The sequence below is a fragment of the Schistocerca cancellata genome, chromosome 1, assembly GCF_023864275.1.
Source record: "Schistocerca cancellata isolate TAMUIC-IGC-003103 chromosome 1, iqSchCanc2.1, whole genome shotgun sequence".
In the NCBI taxonomy this organism is placed as follows: Eukaryota; Metazoa; Arthropoda; class Insecta; order Orthoptera; family Acrididae; genus Schistocerca; species Schistocerca cancellata.
Genome location: NC_064626.1, coordinates 658,466,559 through 658,487,003, shown reverse-complemented (window position 1 = coordinate 658,487,003; position 20,445 = coordinate 658,466,559).

Genomic DNA, 20,445 nt, shown 5'->3' with positions numbered 1-20,445 from the left:
AGTACAATCATGTTTTCATTATTACACTTATAAAGATATATTTTGCTTTCAACTGTTTTAGCTTTGTTATCTTAGCCGCATTACGTCCTTCATGTTTTTTCTTTAATTCTCAGCATTCTTTCGCATTCTTCACCTACACCCCATCCCACAAGCGAAAAAGAAATGCTGACTACAGGCCTCTCTATCTTGGTCTACCGCTGCTTCTTTTATTGTAGGTAGTTTACCTGCAAAGATGCAAATATACATAGTTCAAGTACATTGTTCCGCACTACTTCATTACTTACATACGAACCCAGTTGCTGTAGTTCATCCGATTAGTGTCAGCTACCATGCTCACCACTTTCATGTCCTTGACATTTCTTTAGGACATTGCATCGCTAGTAGGTCTAGCAACCTGTTTCACAGTAACTCCCTAACCCTACTAATAGTTTTGTTATACTCATCATATATAGTGATTAATTATGTCTTTCAGTCAAGTGGCCACTCTTACTGATTGTAGTTATATGTTTAACATTTCCAGATTCATAAAATTTTGTAGTTTTTCTTGCCTATAACAAGAAAATAATTTTATTCATTACTCTTTGCGAACAAAACTGACGAAAAACTGTTATGTTCTATGTTAACGTAACTATAGTTTTGGAGTACGTACCGTTTGAGAAACAGTGTACTGTGCAGCACTGGGGAGCATAGAATAAGAAAATAACCAAATAAAACTAATTCTAATGCAAAAACGTGCACATTGCATTACCTGAAGTTCATAGCGGTGCTGTTTTGAATTAATATACTTGTCGCACATCGGAATACGGTGTTGTCAAATTGCCTTTTTTGTAGGCCAATTTTCTACCGAAAATACGGACTTTTGCACTTACTATTATTATGCAAGGGATCACACTGTTGTGTCCGAGTGCCCCGAGTGTGAGAAGCCGTGACACGCAAAATATATTCGTTAACGACCGATATTAGTATTGCGTCCATTGGACTGGATTTGACAACAGTAAGTATGACCACACCGTAACTATCCGCGCCAGCATTACGGTGTAGAGTTGCTGTAGGTTTCCGCCAACACCACTTGAAGTGTTACATTGTTGTTCTTCATAAAATGTAAAAAAAACTAGTTACTACACGATACTCCATTTTATCAACAGGCTGCGCCACTTTGTTTTGGCTTTATCAGGGTGCTACAGTACTGTGGCGCAGGGATTGCAATGTGTTACAGGCTGCAGACTTGTAACTGAATAGCTATAATAAAATTTACGGCATTCCGTGTGCTTCAGTGCGGGCTGTATACTCCACGGGACACTGCAACATCGCAGGTGTGTTTATTAATCGGTTCGCTCATTAGGTATGAAGAAAAAATAATAGTTCCACTTTCTGTCGCCAGGTGGAAATAAGGCGCTGTAAGCAGTTAGACTGTGGTGTGGGTGCAGGAAAAGGAGAGGAACAATCGAACACGTGATAAAGAGATGGTTTTGGAACGTTTATTAGGATATGGTCACAAGCCACAACATGCAGTCGGCATGGTCTCCCAACTCAGCAACATGCAGCCTCCACAACATAGCATGGTCGACAGTTGCTCGCAGTATATCCGGTGTAATCAGAGCGATATGTCATCTTATGCTATCATTCAGATCAGTAGGAGTCCGGAACATCCCTGACAGAGACGATCTTTCAGATATCCCCACAACCAGACGCCACATGGATTTAGGTTGGGGGATCTGGAAGACCAGACATCTCCAAATTGCCTAGAGATGATGCCGCCGTTACCGAAGGTATCTCGAAGAGAATAGTTCATCTGGCAAGCGACATGTCACGTAGTCCGGTCTTGCATTATAATAGTGGTGTGGACTCAGTGCCTTTCTTGCAAAGCTGAAGTCAGGTGTTACACAAGTAGGCCCTTATAAGGTGCGGATGTCATTGTACGCCTTACAGATCCGTGAGGTATCACCCCCTCAAAGTAAAACGGACCGAGAATGACGGAGGTTGTAAAGCCACACTATACAATCAAATAAGCGGAGTACAAGGTACGTTCCTGTGAAACATTTGGCTGAATAGAACCCCATATGCACCAGGTCTGTGCATTTCACGGCACCGTGTAGTGGAAAACATACCCCATCCGACCAAAGAATATTCCCAACCACATATTATTCATTTAAGTGTGCGTAAAAGAAAGGAGGACAAAGTCAGGGCACTGTAGCTTATCTTTCAGGTTCATTTTGTGCACGTTCTGAGTCTTGTAAGGATACCAGTGCAAAATGCGCCGCCAAATCTTATGAACTGTTGACCAGGTAACGGAGAACTCTCGTGACACATCTCGAGTACTGCCTGCAGAATTTGAGTCACGTGTTGCACGGCCGGCTATAACAACAGTAACTTCGCCAAAAACTGTCAAAGGAGTGGGAGGCCTTTCTCTTCACGCTGCACCACCTAATTCACCTGTTTCGTCAAATTTCTTGGTCATATTCCTTTGTACTTTTATTAACTTGGGGCCTTTTCGAAGCTGTTTCTGTTAGAGATATTCCTGCAGTGCAGCGCTGGTATTGTTGCCGTACTGATAAATAAGCTGTACCAGCAGTGTGCAGTGTTTCTGCTGAATAGCCATTGCGTTTCGTACGGGAAACCTCAACCTTCTTAAAGATTTAACCAAACAGTCAATCATTAAGTGTAGGCTTTCACGGCCGGCGTCTCCATTAGTTAAAACATCCGGGCTGAGAGGCTGTGGTCGATCTGTTAAACGTATTCTTCCTAACGCTTCGTTGCCAACTGCGGGCGACGTCTTCCGAGGTGAGTCAACGACTGGCTGCTTGGCCGAGGACGTGGAGAGTCCGTTTATATAGAGCGCATACAGGGCACCACCATACGTCACGTGGGGCTGGCTAAAGTCTATCTTCGACTAACGTCATTATTCTCGATTGAACGTAATCGACTGTTACATCGTTGGAGCAAAGTCGACCGCCATATCTTGTCTAACCTTCCTCTTTTCTGTTAAGATTATTGTGGTGTTTCTGAATCTCTATAGCTTCCCCAACATACGTGCATAATAATGCGATGTCCTAGCTAGCAAGCTCGCCTCACTAAATTTTATTTCGTGATCACCGTCTTTAGAAACGTTTTCCGCTACAGCTGATATGTCGGTATGTCCCAGTCGAAAATTCCTTTTGTGTTCGGTTGCGCTGGTATTGACGCTTCTTTTCGTTGTTCCCGTATAAACCTTCCCACACTTACATGGAATTTTATACACCCCAGGAGTTGCTAAGGGGTGTCGTGCTTGTTTCACCGATCTCAAACACTCACTAATCTTCTTGGTGGATCTAAAGAGTATTTGAACTTGAAACATGGCCAGAACTTTCCCAATAAGGTTCGTAATATTGTGAATAAATGGAAGAAAAACTTTCCAACTAACACTTGTTGTTGCTGAATGTTGTCGGACACTTTTCTTCTGGGATCAAATGCTCGATCTATCTCGTTGTCAGCTTTTCCATTTTTCTTAAAAGCCGTTCATCTTGCAAATAAACTGGCTCACAGATATTATTAGCTCTCTCCACAACGTTTTGGTGAAACCTCTCTTCTGCCTGGGATGATGGTTCGAATCCTTATAGAGGTAACGGTCGGTGTGTGTACCTTTTCTATACACTTTCTGTCCTAGACTCCCATCTGCCCGTTTAACTACTCATACATTCAAAAAATTTAGTTTTCCATTGCTCTCTGTCTCCATAGTAAATTTTATTTCAGATTAATACGATTTAGGTGCACCAAGAAACCATACAATTCCTCTTCACCGTGGTTCCATACCAAAAAAGTATCATCCACATACCGATAGTACTATACCACATCAAAACTAACAAGGATGTCACCCAGGCTGACAGTAACTTCCTTCAATATTTCAATCAAGTGCATAGAATTTTTAATCTGATGATCAGTTTTACCAATATGCAGTTGTAGCAGGGAGGCGTGATGTCTAGCCAACTCTTGAACAGGCGATCCAATAGTATCGGTCTCATTGGGACATTAGGCATATGTATCTTCGGTAGTCCATATAATCTAGGAAGGTAAGCTTTCGTTTTACATAGATATTTTTATCCTTTGTAGGAATGGAAGACTTTTTATTAATTGATTGGTAGCTCCCAACACTTTCGTTGTAGGTTCATTTTGAAGCTTTTTATGAGTGTTAGATTCCAAAAGGTCACTGACCTTCCTATGGTAGTCTCCACTTTTCATCACAGCGATAGCATTACCCTTATCAGCAGTAACTACAATAATATTCCTATCCGCATTACTGTTAATCAGCTGTAGCGGGACATGTTTCTAAAGACGATGGTCACGAAATAAAATATAGTGCGACTAGCTTGCTAGCTAGGCCATCGCATTATTATGCACGTATATATATGGAAGCTATAGACATTCAGAAACACCACAATAATTTTAATAGAAAGAGGAAGGCTTAAAGGTAGACAAGATATGGCGGTCGACTCTACACCAACGATGTAACAGTCGATTACGTTCAATCGAGAATATGACGTTAGTCAGAGATGGCTACAGTCGGCCCCACGTGACGTATGGTGGTGCAATATACTGTATGTGCTCTAAATAAACGGGGCCTCCATGGCCTGGCAGCCAGTCGTTGATTCACGTCGGAAGATGTTGCCGGCAGTTGGCAACGAAGCGTCAGGGAGAAGAAGTTTTACAGATAGACCACGGCCTCTCAGCCCGGAAGTTTTAACTAACGATCAAACTGTCACTTCAGAAAAGAAATCAACACATATCGGCAAGCGACAAACAGCATACTGTCGTCGAACGAGGAAAGATATTACAGTCTCGCTGCTTACAGTGCCATATTTTCACCTGGTGGCAGAAAGTGAAACTATTATTATTTTCAGCATACTCCGCGAGCCCATCGATAAATGAACACACCAACGATGTTTCAGCGTCCTAAAGTAGAATCAGCCAGCACTACAGTAATCAGGCTTCAGTTTAATTATAACCACGAGATACCTACATTGACTACGAAACATTAGTTTTACGGAGCTGATAACTGAAATATTAGGACTGCCCCTCATATGTCACCCATCATTAATTTACTAAGAACAGTTGTAGAAAATGAGTTCTAAGACAGTAATAGTATTTCCAGACCCTTGTCCAAGTAACATAATTTGTTCTTTATTAGGTGAAGAACGCCTCTGGACAGATTAGTCAATCCTTTATGTTACAATTTGTATTTCTCGGTATATCACGAAGATGAAAGTGAGCCGAAAGGAGCATAACTAGCATGCTATCATTGTTGTTTTCAGGTCTCATACGTAACTGCTCCGACGACTGGGACGGAGTTCTGGATGGAACCAAAGTTCGTCTGAAGAGGCGTGACCAGAAAGACGTGAATGGCTTCCTGCAGACGTCGCGTGTGATGGATGGCCGCTACCGCATAGTGAGAATGGCGTCGCTTCTGAGCCTCTCTATCCATGGCGACGGTCCGTGGAAGGCGTACCCTCTTTCCGGACGCCGGGACTTGCCCCTCCCTTTCCATCCCTCCTCCCTTTCCCCAAGGACTCGCCGGTGAGATGAGTGCAGCTAACCCCGTCGCCCTGGTGGCAAGAGACGATCCATTTCTGTCCTAGTCTTTCCCAGCGTCCCTACTACTGGACAATATCCATGCCAATGTACCGGAAATTCAAGATATAGAGATCCAGAAGCATCACTCCACGACAGAACCCTCGGCAATCTAAGCGGCTTAAGGCTCTGGATAAATGCTATCTTTGTCTAACAAATACTCACAATACACAATATGTAACGCCTAGCTTTTGCTCCCCAAGTACGAGGGGCGTCATAATACAACACATATTTTTTCTCGGCCAATTTCGCCTAAAAAAATGTGCAGTTTGTTGTGGGACATGGTGGAATACTCCCGGTTCAGCCCCTATCTACATCTACATCTACTCTGCTATTCACAATAAATTGCCTGGCAGAGGGTTCAATGAACCACCTTCAAGCTATCTCTCTATCGCACCACTCTCGAACGGCACGCGGGAAAAACGAGCACTTAAATTTTTTCTGTGCGAGCGCTGATTTCTCTTATTTTATCGTGATGATCATTTCTCCCTATGTAGGTCGGTGCCAACAGTATGTTTTCGCAATCGGAGGAGAAAACTGGTGATTGAAATATCATGAGAAGATCCTGTCGCAACGAAAAACGCCTTTGTTTTAATGATTGCCACTCCAATTCACGTATCACGTCTGTGACACTATCTCCCCTATTTCGCGATAATACAAAACGAGCTGCCCTTCTTTGTACTTTTTCGATGTCATCCGTCAGTCCCACCTGATGCGGAACCCACACCTCACAGCAATACTCCAGAATATGGCGGACAAGCGTGGTGTAAGCAGTCTCTTTAGTAGACCTGTTGCACGTTCTAAGTGTTCTGCCAATGAATCGCAGTCTTTGGTTTGCTCTACCCACAATATTATCTATGTGATCGTTCCAATTTAGGTTATTTGTACACTCCTGGAAATGGAAAAAAGAACACATTGACACCGGTGTGTCAGACCCACCATACTTGCTCCGGACACTGCGAGAGGGCTGCACAAGCAATGATCACACGCACGGCACAGCGGACACACCAGGAACCGCGGTGTTGGCCGTCGAATGGCGGTAGCTGCGCAGCATTTGTGCACCGCTGCCGTCAGTGTCAGCCAGTTTGCCGTGGCATACGGAGCTCCATCGCAGTCTTTAACACTGGTAGCATACCGCGACAGCGTGGACGTGAACCGTATGTGCAGTTGACGGACTTTGAGCGAGGGCGTATAGTGGGCATGCGGGAGGCCGGGTGGACGTACCGCCGAATTGCTCAACACGTGGGGCGTGAGGTCTCCACAGTACATCGATGTTGTCGCCAGTGGTCGGCGGAAGGTGCACGTGCCCGTCGACCTGGGACCGGACTGCAGCGACGCACGGATGCACGCCAAGACCGTAGGATCCTACGCAGTGCCGTAGGGGACCGCACCGCCACTTCCCAGCAAATTAGGGACACTGTTGCTCCTGGGGTATCGGCGAGGACCATTCGCAACCGTCTCCATGAAGCTGGGCTACGGTCCCGCACACCGTTAGGCCGTCTTCCGCTCACGCCCCAACATCGTGCAGCCCGCCTCCAGTGGTGTCGCGACAGGCGTGAATGGAGGGACGAATGGAGACGTGTCGTCTTCAGCGATGAGAGTCGCTTCTGCCTTGGTGCCAATGATGGTCGTATGCGTGTTTGGCGCCGTGCAGGTGAGCGCCACAATCAGGACTGCATACGACCGAGGCACACAGGGCCAACACCCGGCATCATGGTGTGGGGAGCGATCTCCTACACTGGCCGTACACCACTGGTGATCGTCGAGGGGACACTGAATAGTGCACGGTACATCCAAACCGTCATCGAACCCATCGTTCTACCATTCCTAGACCGGCAAGGGAACTTGCTGTTCTAACAGGACAATGCACGTCCGCATGTATCCCGTGCCACCCAACGTGCTCTAGAAGGTGTAAGTCAACTACCCTGGCCAGCAAGATCTCCGGATCTGTCCCCCCTTGAGCATGTTTGGGACTGGATGAAGCGTCGTCTCACGCGGTCTGCACGTCCAGCACGAACGCTGGTCCAACTGAGGCGCCAGGTGGAAATGGCATGGCAAGCCGTTCCACAGGACTACATCCAGCATCTCTACGATCGTCTCCATGGGAGAATAGCAGCCTGCATTGCTGCGAAAGGTGGATATACACTGTACTAGTGCCGACATTGTGCATGCTCTGTTGCCCGTGTCTATGTGCCTGTGGTTCTGTCAGTGTGATCATGTGATGTATCTGACCCCAGGAATGTGTCAATAAAGTTTCCCCTTCCTGGGACAATGAATTCACGGTGTTCTTATTTCAATTTCCAGGAGTGTAATTGTAATTTCTAAGTATTTAGTTGAATTTACAACCTTCAGATTTGTGTGACCTATCGCGTAATCGAAATTTAGCTGATTTCTTTTAGTACTCATGTGAATAACTTCACACTTTTATTCAGGGTCAATTGCCACTTCTCGCATCATACAGATATCTTATCTAAATCATTTTGCAAGTCATTTTGATCATCTCATTATTTTACAAGACGGTAAATGACAGCATCATCTGCAAACAATCTAAGACGGCTACTCAGATTGTCTCCTATGTCGTTAATATGGATCAGGAACAATAGAGGGCCTTACACTTCCTTGGGGAACGCCGGATATTTCTTCTGTTTTACTCGATGACTTTGCATCTATAACTACAAACTGAAACCTTTCTGTCAGGAAATCACGAATCCAGTCGCACAACTGAGGCGATACTCCGTAGGCACGCAGTTTGCTTATAAGACGCTTGTGAGGAACGGTGTCGAAAGCTTTCTGGGTATCTAAAAATATGGAATCAATTTGACATCCCCTGTAGAGAGCACTTATTACTTCATAAGTATAAAGAGCTAGTTTCACAAGAACGACTGACTATGTGGCAATAAATCGTTTTCTTCGAGGTACTTCACAATGTTCGAATAGAGTATATGTTCCAAAACCCTAGTGCAAATCGATTTTAGTGCTATAGGTTTGTAATCCAGCGGATTACTCCTACTTCCCTTTTTGGGTATTGGTGTGACTTGAGCAATTTAAATGTCTTTAGGTTCTGTGAGTGAGTGGTTGTGTATAATTACTAAATATGGAACTGTTTTATCAGCATACTCTGAGAGGAACCTGACTGGTATACAATCTGGACTTGAGGCCTTGCCTTTATTAAGTGATTTAAGCTGCTTCGTTACTCCGAGGATATCTACTTCTATGTTTCTCATCTTGGCAGTTGTTCTTGATTGGAATTCAGGGATATTTACTTCGTCTTCTTTGGTGAAGGAGTTTCGGAAAACCGTGTTTAATAACTCTGCTTTAGTGGCACTGTCATCAGTGACTTCACCGTTGTTATCGCGCAGAGAAGGTATTGATTGTGTCTTGCCACTGGAGCGCTTTTTGTATGACCAGAATCTCTTTAGGTTTTCTGCCAGATTTCGAGACAGAATTTCGTTGCGGAATTTATTAAAAGCATCTCGCATTGAAGCACGCTCCATATTTCGAACTTCTGTAAAACTTTGCCAATCTTGGAGATTTTGCATTCTTTTAAGTTTGGCTTGCTTTTTTCGTTGCTTCTGCAACAACGATCTGACCAGTTTTGTGTACCATGGGGGATCGGTAGCATCACTTGTTAATTTATGTGGTATATATCTCTCAATTGCTGTCGATAATATCTCTCTGAAAACATTCCACAACTTTTCAACAGTTACATGATCAGATTGGAAGGAGTGAAGATTGTCTCTTAAAAAGGCGTTAAGAGCATTTTATCAGCTTTTTTAAATAGATATTCTTTGCGGTTTTTTATGGTTGCAGGTGTTATGGTATTCAGCCTAGCAGCAACTGCCTCGTGGTCGCTAATCCCTGTATTCGTCACAATACTCACTATTTGTCCGGGATTATTTGTTGCTAAAAGGTAAAGTAGGCTTTCGCAATCATTTACGCTGCGAGTGGGCTCATGAACTAATTGTTCACAATAATTTTCTGAGAAAGCATTCAGTACAATTTCGGATGACGTTTTATGCCTGCCACCGGCTTTAAACGTATAATTTTTCCAGCGTATCGAGGGTAGATTAAAGTCACCACCGACTATAATTGTATGAGCGGGGAACTTATTTGAAATGAGAATCAAGTTTTCTTTGGACTGTTCAGTAACTATATCTTCTGAGTCGGGGGGTCGGTAAAACGATCCAATTAATAGTTTAGTCCGACTGTCAGTTATAACCTCTACCCGTACTACTTCACACGAACTATCTGCTTCAATTTCGCTACAAGGCAAACTACCTCTGACAGCAATAAATACTCCACCACCAACTGTATTTAATCTATCCTTTCTGAACACGGTCAGTTCGTTTGAAAAAATTTCGGCTGAACTTATTTCCGGCTTTAGCCAGCTCTCTGTACCTACAACTATTTGAGCTTCAGTGCTTTCTGTTATGGCTTGGCGCTCTGGTTCTTACCCAACACAGCTACGACAATTTACAACTACAATACCAATCGTTTCTACAACTACACGCCCACTTTTAGACGGACGTCCCTTCTGTGGTTCCCAGAGACTCTCTAACCTAAAAAACTGCCCAGTCCCTTCCACACAGCCTCCGCTACCCGTGTAGCCGCCTCCTGTGTGTAGTGGCCCCTGACCTATTAATCGGAACCTGGAAACCCACCACACTATGGCGCAAGTCAAGGAATCTGCAGCCTACACGGTCACAGAACCGCCTGAGCCTCTGATTCAGACCCTCCACTCGGCTCTGCACCAAAGGACCACAGTCGGTTCTATCGACGATGCTGCAGATGCTGAGCTCCGCCTTAATCTCGGAAGCAAGACTGGCAGTCTTTACCATTTTCGCTAGCCGCCCGAAGCCAGACAGAATCTGCTCCGAATCAGAGCGACCCACGTCATTGGTGCCGACATGAACCACCACCTGCATTTGGCTGCATCCTGTACTCTTCATGGCATCCAGAAGCGCTCTTTCGATGTCCAGAATAACTGCCCCCGGAATGCACACGGAGTACACTCAGGCTTCCTTCTCCTCCTTGGCAGCCATGTTCCTAAGGGGCCCCATTACGCGCCTAACATTGGAGCTCCCGACTACCAGCAAACCCACCCTCTGTGAATCCTCAGACCTTGCAGGTTGTGAAGCTTCTTCTGGAACAGGGTGGACGACTGCATCCGGCTCAGAGACATTGTCAGCCACAGATAACGCCTGAAACCTGTTCGTCAAACGAACTGGGGAGGCCCTACGATCGGCCCCTCAGAAAGTTTTTCGCTGCCTGCCAGACTGGAATATATCCCACTCGACCTTCACCGAAGAGTCAAGCAGTATATTGCTCCCTCTTACGTATATCTCACGAAGAGACCATGAGGATAAAATCAGAGAGATTAGAGCCCACACAGAGGCATACCGACAATCCTTCTTTCCACGAACAATACGAGACTGGAATAGAAGGGAGAACCGATAGAGGTACTCAAGGTACCCTCCGCCACACACCGTCAGGTGGCTTGCGGAGTATGGATGTAGATGTAGATGTAGACCGAAGGTGAGGGGTCAACCGCGGGGCGACCACAGCAGTGGACCAATCGGAGGACACGTGGGACGTGCTCGACGTCCCTCGCATCACCGCATTCGATCCCCCACAGTGACGCCCCTTGGCAGCAGCCTTAAGCTGTGTGACGAAAGCCAAAGCAGCCTGGAGCTGTGAGGTAAGGGTCGCCAACTCGGCTCGCATCTATACACAACAATCACAGTTCCTAACCATTACTGCAGTCGCTCCTGTTAGAAGCTCGTAAAAAATTTGTAACAAGCGAACCGTGTACTCGCCTTATTAGTAGCAGGAACTAGCGGTGCTGCTCTGGCTGATGGTCTAACCGACACTATAGTGTCATGATGTTTCGATAAGCGGCAGTGCTGTACGTAGCCATCAAAATGGCGTCTGCAACGGAGGTGCGTTCCAAACAGAGAGCTAGCTGTCATTGGGTTTCTTTTGGCAGATTACCAGAGCATCGCAAGTATTTTTAGGGGCGTGTAGTCTAGGCAGACATGGTAGTGAACAAAAGCACGGTAGCAGTTGAGCGGAGCTTCTGTCATCGTTGCAACAAGGTCGTGCAAAGCTATCCGGCCAGCCGCACAGTGCTGTGAGTCTTGCACTGTTGGAACGAGCAAACCCTCAACGGATCACAATAAAACACTTCGCTACACAACTGGACTTCTCTGTTGGTAGTGCTGACACACTCGTCAATCAGTTCGGATACTCAGCGGTGTGCGCCCCCTGCATTCCTCGCCGCCAAACAGAAGACCATAAAGAGCAACGAAAGTCCACATGTGAGGAGTTGCTTGTGCGTCACAAGGCTGCTCATGGCAATATTTTGCTGTCGAAAATCGGCAGAGGTGATGAAACATGGATTCATCACTTCGAAGCGGAAACAATACGACAATCCATGTAGTGGACTCATACCACCTCTACTCCGAAGAAAAAGTTAAAAGCCGTACCGTCGGCCGGTAAAGTGATGGCGACGGTCGTCTGGGATTCTGAAGGGGTTATTCTGTTTGATGTCCTCCCTAACGGTGCAATGATTACCTCTGAAATGTGTCGTGCTACCCTCAGGAAAATAAAGAAAGGACTTCAGCGTGTTCCTCCCCACAGGAATGCAAACGAAATTCTCGATATCCATGACAGCGCAAGGCCTCATACGAGACTGTTCACCCAAGAGGAACTCACGAAACTTCATTCGAGTCTTCTTCCTCCACATCCGCACTACAACCCGGATCTAGTATTTTCCGACTTCAAGTGGTTAAAGTGTCTCCAAGGACTATGAGACTTAACATCTGAGGTCATCAGTTCCCTAGACTTAGAACTACTTAAACCTAACTAACCTAGGGACATTACACACATCCATGCCCGAGGCAGGATTCGAACCTGCGACCGTAGCAGCAGCGCGGTTCCGGACTGAAGCGCCTAGAACCGCTCGGCCACAGCTGCCGGCCCTTCCGACTTCCAGCAAGACGTTGGCTCCGACGTAGATCGGCATATTGGTTCCATGCGGGTGTACAGGTCGTCCCAGAAAAGTGGCGTAAGGCCGTCGCATTGAACGGTTCAAAAATGGTTCAAATGGCTCTGAGCTCTATGGGACTGTCTGAGGTCAACAGTTCCATAGACTTAGAACTACTTAAATCTAACTAACCTAAGGACATCACACATATCGATGCCCGAGGCAGGATTCGAACCTGCGACCGTAGCAGTCGCGCGGTTCCGGACTGAAGCGCCTACAACCGCTCGGTCACAACGTCCGGCCATTGAAATGTGATTATGTTGAAAAATAGTCTTGTAGTCAAAAGACTGGGGAGTAATACGGTGTAGTAGAATCCTGAATGTAACCATCCTGCTTTCAGAAAAATTGAGTTAATTTTTCGTAGGTCAAGGATATGAATGAGTTCTTTTCACCATCTGAAATAATCACAAAGAATCATGTCCGGGCACAGGCCGTAAGGTGTCAATCAGTAGATATCGTCTGAAGGTCATTCTCTGGCAACGGCATTATTCGGATGTTATGGAGGGGCTTGCAGTCAGTCTTCCTCCCGTAATCCGTTTCCCAGACACTGGAACCTGTACATCCCATTCAAGTATCTTCTCAGCTGCCATCTAGAGTTACACTGCTCTCACCATGGGATAATCCCTGGCAGTAGAGGCACATGTTCTGCATTGAGCTTTCATACACGATGACCACGCAGCTACGGAGGCGGACCAATCCAACACTTGGGACCATTGACAGAATGTCTAACATTTCGTAAAACAGCAAAGAAGTGAGCAATATAAATATTGTAGCAATGTCGGATTCACCATGAAAAATTTTAAAAGTAAGTTGTTCAAAATGTGTGTGAAATCTTATGGGACTTAACTGCTAAGGTCAGCAGTCCCTAAGCTTACACATTACTTAACCTAAATTATCCTAAGGACAAACACACACACCCATGCCCGAGTGAGGACTTGAACCTCTGCCGGGACCAGCCGCACAGTCCATGACTGCAGCGCCCAGACGGCTCGGCTAATCCCGCGCGGCAAAAGTAACTTATTAGTGGTGTTAACTGATTATCATTACATGAATGGGTGATGTCTGATCTTTCGGACATGGCCGGAAGAACCGACACCATTCATATAACTGACTCGCCTCGATAGCGAATGGATCCACCACATTCATTGCAGATGAAGAATGACGTCTGACGTCCTGCGGGAATCTCAAAGTAGCGAGCGTGGAGTACATGGATAGGGACTGCGGACAGATAGTGCTAGGTGGGAGTGTGAGTCAGCCGAGTGGCGTGCCAAGGTAGCTTGTACGGTCAGGAAAACCACTGTGGCTGGGTGGCGCAGTGTCGACGCACTTACCTTGTAAGCCGGAGATCCCGGGTTCGAATCCAGGTCTGGCACACATTTTCACTCGTCGCCGCTGATGCCGCACAAAGTACCGATGCAGCTGATATCAATAATATCCTTCCTTTTCTTTCTCCCCCCCCCCTTCAATTTACACTATTCGCGTTACATTGCTTATGCCTTCTCTAATGGTAAAAATTGTATGCTTGTGTTGTATACTGTTTCCATTTCCTGCTAGATCATACCCTCAAAGTTGGAACTGTTTGCAGAATAAAAAAACCATAACTGTGAGCAGCATGTTGTGCTAACATTTCTTTTGAAACCGAGTAGCCACTGCCACCACTTCGGACACCCACAAAATAAACACTAACGAGCCTGAAACGACGGAGATAGATAAATTGAATAAACATGTAAGGATAGACTTTCATACAGCAAATACAGTATTAACCGCGTGTTCTGAACGCGTCACAGTCCCTACTTGTGGGCACAAATACACTGAGACAATATTTGTTGGCGTACTGTTTTATCTGCGTAACTACAAACGCAGTAGCGCTCACAGCTCTTGTCCGGCTATGCCACCACCTGGGAACAGCCGTTATTAATACTGCAAACTGTCGCCCGTAGTGTTGTTGTTGTTGTTTTCAGTCATGAGACTGGTTTGATGCAGCTCTCCATGCTACTCTATCTGTGCAAGCTTCTTAATCTCCCAGTACTTACTGCAACCTACGTCCTTCTGAATCTGCTTAGTGTATTCATCTCTTGGTCTCCCTCTACGATTTTTACCCTCCACGCTGCCCTCCAATGCTAAATTTGTGATCCCTTGATGCCTCAGAAAATGTCCTACCAACCGCGGTCCCTTCTTCTTGTCAAGTTGTGCCACAACCTCCTCTTCTCCCCAATTCTATTCAGTACCTCCTCATTAATTATATGATCTACCCATCTAATCTTCAGCATTCTTCTGTAGCACCACATTTCGAAAGCTTCTATTCTCTTCTTGTCCAACCTAATTATCGTCCATGTTTCACTTCCATACATGGCTGCACTCCATAAAAATACTTTCAGAAACGACTTCCTCACACTTAAATCTATACTCGATGTTAGCAAATTTCTCTTCTTCAGAAACGCTTTCCTTGCCACTGCCAGTCTACATTTTATATCCTCCCTACTTCGACCATCATCAGTTATTTTGCTCCCCAAATAGCAAAACTCCTTTACTACTTTAAGTGTCTCATTTCCTAATCTAATTCCCTCAGCATCCTCATTTTGCTTTTGTTGATGTTCATCTTATATCCACCTCTCAAGACACTGTCCATTCCGTTCAACTGCTCTTCCAAGTCCTTTGCTGTCTCTGACAGAATTACAATGTCATCGGCAAACCTCAAGGTTTTTATTTCTTCTCCATGGACTTTAATACCTAATCCGAATTTTTCTTTTGTTTCCTTCACTGCTTACTCAATATACAGATTGAATAACATCGGGGACAGGCTACAACCCCGTCTCACTCCATTCCCAACACTGCTTCCCTTTCATGCCCCTCGACTCTTATAACTGCCATCTGGTTTCTGTACAAATTGTAAATAGCCTTTCGCTCCCTGTATTTTACCCCTGCCACCTTCAGAATTTGAAAGAGGGTATTCCAGTCAACATTGTCAAAAGCTTTCTCTAAGTCTACAAATGCGAGAAATGTAGGTTTGCCTTTCCTTAATCTATTTTCTAAGATAAGTCGGTGGGGTCAGTATTGCCTCACGTGTTCCAACATTTCTACGGAATCCAAACTGATCTTCGCCGAGGTCGGCTTCGCCTAGTTTTTCCATTCGTCTGTAAAGAATACGCGTTAGTATTTTGCAGCCGTGGCTTATTAAACTGATAGTTCGGTAATTTTCACATCTGTCAACACCTGCTTTCATTGGGATTGGAATTATTATATTCTTCTTGAAGTCTGAGGGTAATTCGTCTGTCTCATACATCTTGCTCACCAGGTGGTAGAGTTTTGTCAGGACTGGCTCTCCCAAGGCCGTCAGTAGTTCGAATAGAATGTTGTCTACTCCCGGGGCCTTGTTTCGACTCAGGTCTTTCAGTGCTCTGTCAAACTCTTAACGCAGTATCGTATCTCCCATTTCATCTTCTTCTACATCCTCTTCCATTTCCATAATATTGTCCTCAAGTACATCGCCCTTGTATAGACACTCTATATACTCCTTCCACCTCTCTGCTTCCCCGTCTTTGCTTAGAACTGGGTTTCCATCTGAGCTCTTGATGTTCATACAAGTGGCTCTCTTTTCTCCAAAGGTCTCTCTAATTTTCCTGTAGGCAATATCTATCTTACCCCTAGTGAGATACGCCTCTACATCCTTGCATTTGTCCTCTAGCCATCCCTGCTTAGCCATTTTGCACTTCCTGTCGATCTCATTTTTGAGACGTTTGTATTCCCTTTTGCCTGCGTCATGTACTGCATTTTTATATTTTCTCCTTTCATCAGTTAAATTCAATATTTCTTCTGTTACCCAAGGATTTCTACTAGCCCTCGTCTTTTTACCTACTTGATCCTCTGCTGCCTTCACTAATTCATCCCTCAGAGCTACCCATTCTTCTTCTACTGTATTTCTTTCCCCCATTCCTGTCAATTGTTCCCTTATGCTCTCCCTGAAACTCTGTACAACCTCTGGTTCTTTCAGTTTATCCAGGTCCCATCTCCTTAAATTCCCACCTTTTTGCAGTTTCTTCAGTTTCAATCTGCAGTTCATAACCAATAGATTGTGGTCAGAATCCACATCTGCCCCAGGAAATGTCTTACAATTTAAAACCTGGTTCCTAAATCTCTGTCTTACCATTATATAATCTATCTGATACCTTTTAGTATCTCCAGGATTCTTCCAGGTATACAACCTTCTTTTATGATTCTTGAACCAAGTGTTGGCTATGATTAAGTATGCTCTGTGCAAAATTCTACAAGGCGGCTTCCTCTTTCATTCCTTCCCCCCAATCCATATTCACCTACTATGTTTCCTTCTCTCCCTTTTCCTACTGACGAATTCCAGTCACCCATGACTATTAACTTTTCGTCTCCCTTCACCACCTGAATAATTTCTTTTATCTCGTCATACATTTCATCTATTTCTTCATCATCTGCAGAGGTAGTTGGCATATAAATGTGTACTACTGTAGTAGGCGTGGGCTTCGTGTCTATCTTGGCCACAATAATGCGTTCACTATGCTGTTTGTAGTAGATAACCTGCACTCCTATTTTTTTATTCATTATTAAACCTACTCCTGCATTACCCCTATTTGATTTTGCATTTATAACCCTGTAATCACCTGACCAAAAGTCTTGTTCCTCCTGCCACCGAACTTCACTAATTCCCACTATATCTAACATTAACCTATCCATTTCCCTTTTTAAATTTTCTAACCTACCTGCCCGATTAAGGGACCTGACATTCCACGCTGCGATCCGTAGAACGCCAGTTTTCTTTCTCCTGATAACGACGTCCACCTGAGTAGTCCCCGCCCGGAGATCCGAATGGGGGACTATTTTACCTCCGGAATATTTTACCCAAGAGGACTCCATCATCATTTAACCATACAGTAAAGCTGCATGCCCTCGGGAAAAATTACGGCTGTAGTTTCCCCTTGCTTTCAGCCGTTCGCCGTACCAGCACAGCAAGGCTGTTTTGGTTAGTGTTGTAAGGCCAGATCGGTCAATCATCCAGACTGTTGTCCCTGCAACTACTGAAAAGGCTGCTGCCCCTCTTCAGGAACCACACGTTTGTCTGGCCTCTCAACAGATACCCCTCTGTTGTGGTTGCACCTACGGTACGGCCATCTGTTTCGCTGTGGCACGCAAGCCTCCCCACCAACGGCAAGGTCCATGGTTCATGGGGGTAGGTCTCCCGTAGTACCGATAAATATCTGCACTGATGTTACCGCGTTCCCAGGTGTGGAAGTATGGGGCGCCCAGCCGCTACACAAATAAGTCAATTTTGCTGCTTCAGACGTACAATAACAACAACATATGACAATATAATTACAACAGACACTAAAATAATTTAAATTATCAAACAAGCCCACAGTAATAAGAGTAAAAGAATAATTTATGAACAAATAACCACCTAGAGACAGAGCAGTTGAGATGTGCACATTGCCAGAAGCCACAAATAAATCCTGAACTAAAAGAAAAAACCACGAAGAAATAAATACTACTCACACACACACACACACAGCAAGACGCAGCCAGTACCTTCAATGCGTGATAGCAATACTAATGTTACTGATGACAGTGCCACTAAACCGGAGTTACTTAACATGGTTTTCCGAAATTCATTCGCCAAAGAAGAAGAAATAAATGTTCCGGAATCTGAATCAAGAACAGTTGCCAACATCAGTAACTTAGTAGATAATATCGGTGTAGATAAACAGCTTAAATAACTTCACAAAGGCAAGCTTCTGGTCGAGATTATATGCAAGCTACGCTACTTTCAGAGTATGCTGATACTTAACAATCGTATACAATTGCTCACTCGACGAGAAGTACATATTGAAGACTGGAGAGTTGCACAGGTCACTCTAATACGCAAGAAACGAAATAGGAGTAATCCGATGAATTACAGAGCCATATTAGTAACTTCGATTTTCGGTAGGATTTTGAAACATATACTGTGTTCGAGCCTTCTGAATTACCTCGAAGAAAACGATCTACTGGCACATAGTCAGCAGGGATTCAGCAAATATCGTTCTCATGAAACACAACTAGCCCTTTATTCACTCTAAGGATCTTAAACTGATTCCTCAAATCTAGATTTCCTGAAGGTCTTTGACACTATTCTTCACAAGCGACTTGTAAACAAAATGGCGCGCCTACGGATGTTCGCCGCAGTAGTGCGACTGGATTAGTGATTTTCTGCCAGAAAGTTTGCAGTTCGTATTAATTGACGGAAAGTCATCGAGTGCAACAGAAATTATATCTAGGGTTCTCCAAGAAAGTGTTGCAGGTCCTCGGCTGTTTCTAACCTACATAAACGATTTAGGAGACAACCTGAGCATTTATGTTAGATTCTTTGCAGGAGATGTTGCTATTTACCGACTAGTAAAGTCATCAGCAGATAAAAACCAATTGCAAAATGATTTACACAAGATATGTATATGATGCGAACAGTGGCAATTGAATCTTAATAATGAAAAGTGTGACATTCACATGAGTACTAAATAGAATTCATTAAGTTTCGGTTACACGATAAATCACACAAGTCTAAAGGCTATCAATTCGACCAAATACCTACGGTTTACAGTTACGAAGAACTTCAATTGGAACGATCATATTGATAATTTTGTGGGGGAAGCGATCCAACCAGCCGTGGTGGCCGAGCGGTTCTAGGCGCTGCAGTCCGGAACCTCGGGACTGCTACGGTCGCAGGTTCGAATCCTGCCTCGGGCATGGATGTGTGTGATGTCTTTAGGTTAGTTAGGTTTAAGTAGTTCTAAGTTCTAGGAGACTGATGACGTAAGATGTTAAGTCCCATAGTGCTCAGAGCCATTTTTTGAAGCGAGCCAAAGACTGCTTTTTGTTGGTAGAATACTTAGACGAAGCAACAAATCCAGTGAAGAGACTGCCTTCACTACTCTTGGGCGTCCTCTGTTGGCGTATTACTACGCGGCAAGGGGTCAGAATCGGATGGAACTGACAGAGTGCCTCTAATAAGTTCAGAGAAGCGCAATTCGATTTGTATTGTGGCCAAATGTGGGAGAGAATTGCGACGAGATCTTTTAACGAAATTCAGCTTTCTCCTCCGAATGCGAAAACATTTTGATACCGCCCACTTACGTGGGGAGAAATGAATATCGTAATAAAATAAGAGAAACCAGAGCTCGCACGGAAAGACGTTAGTGTTTGTTTCTCCCACGCCCTGTTCTGGAGTGGAACAGTAGAGAAATACCTTGCAATTGGTTCGATGAACCTTTTGGCAGCCAGGCACTTAACTGTGGATTGCATAGTAGTCAAGTAGATGTAAATGTAGATTTAGATGTGATATCAGAGGAACGAGCTGCAGCAACTACAAATGGTAACAATGGTGACTGATAGAAAAGGATGCGTTGTGTTTAGTGTATGACGACGATTAGCCGCTGACACAAGATTGTCAGCTTTGCGTTTTTAACGATAAGTATTCTTGTTTTCAGCAGGTATAATAGACAGCCAACCAGGTTCAATAAATGGTGGTTTTCAAACAACGTTTACCATGGTTTCGACGGATTTAGACCCATCTTCTTCAGAATGACAAACAAACTTCAAGTTAGCGATCAGTCGGTAAAGCTGTCGACAATGTCGGCATATAGGTACTAACATGGTCTGTTATTTTGAGAGATAGGTTTTACTGATATGACAAGTCCTTGATTCTAGCAGCCTTAATTTTCACAGACCATTGCCGGTACATGTCATGTGGAGATTGCTAATGTGAAGTTTGTTTGCCCTTCTGAGGAAGATGGGTTTAA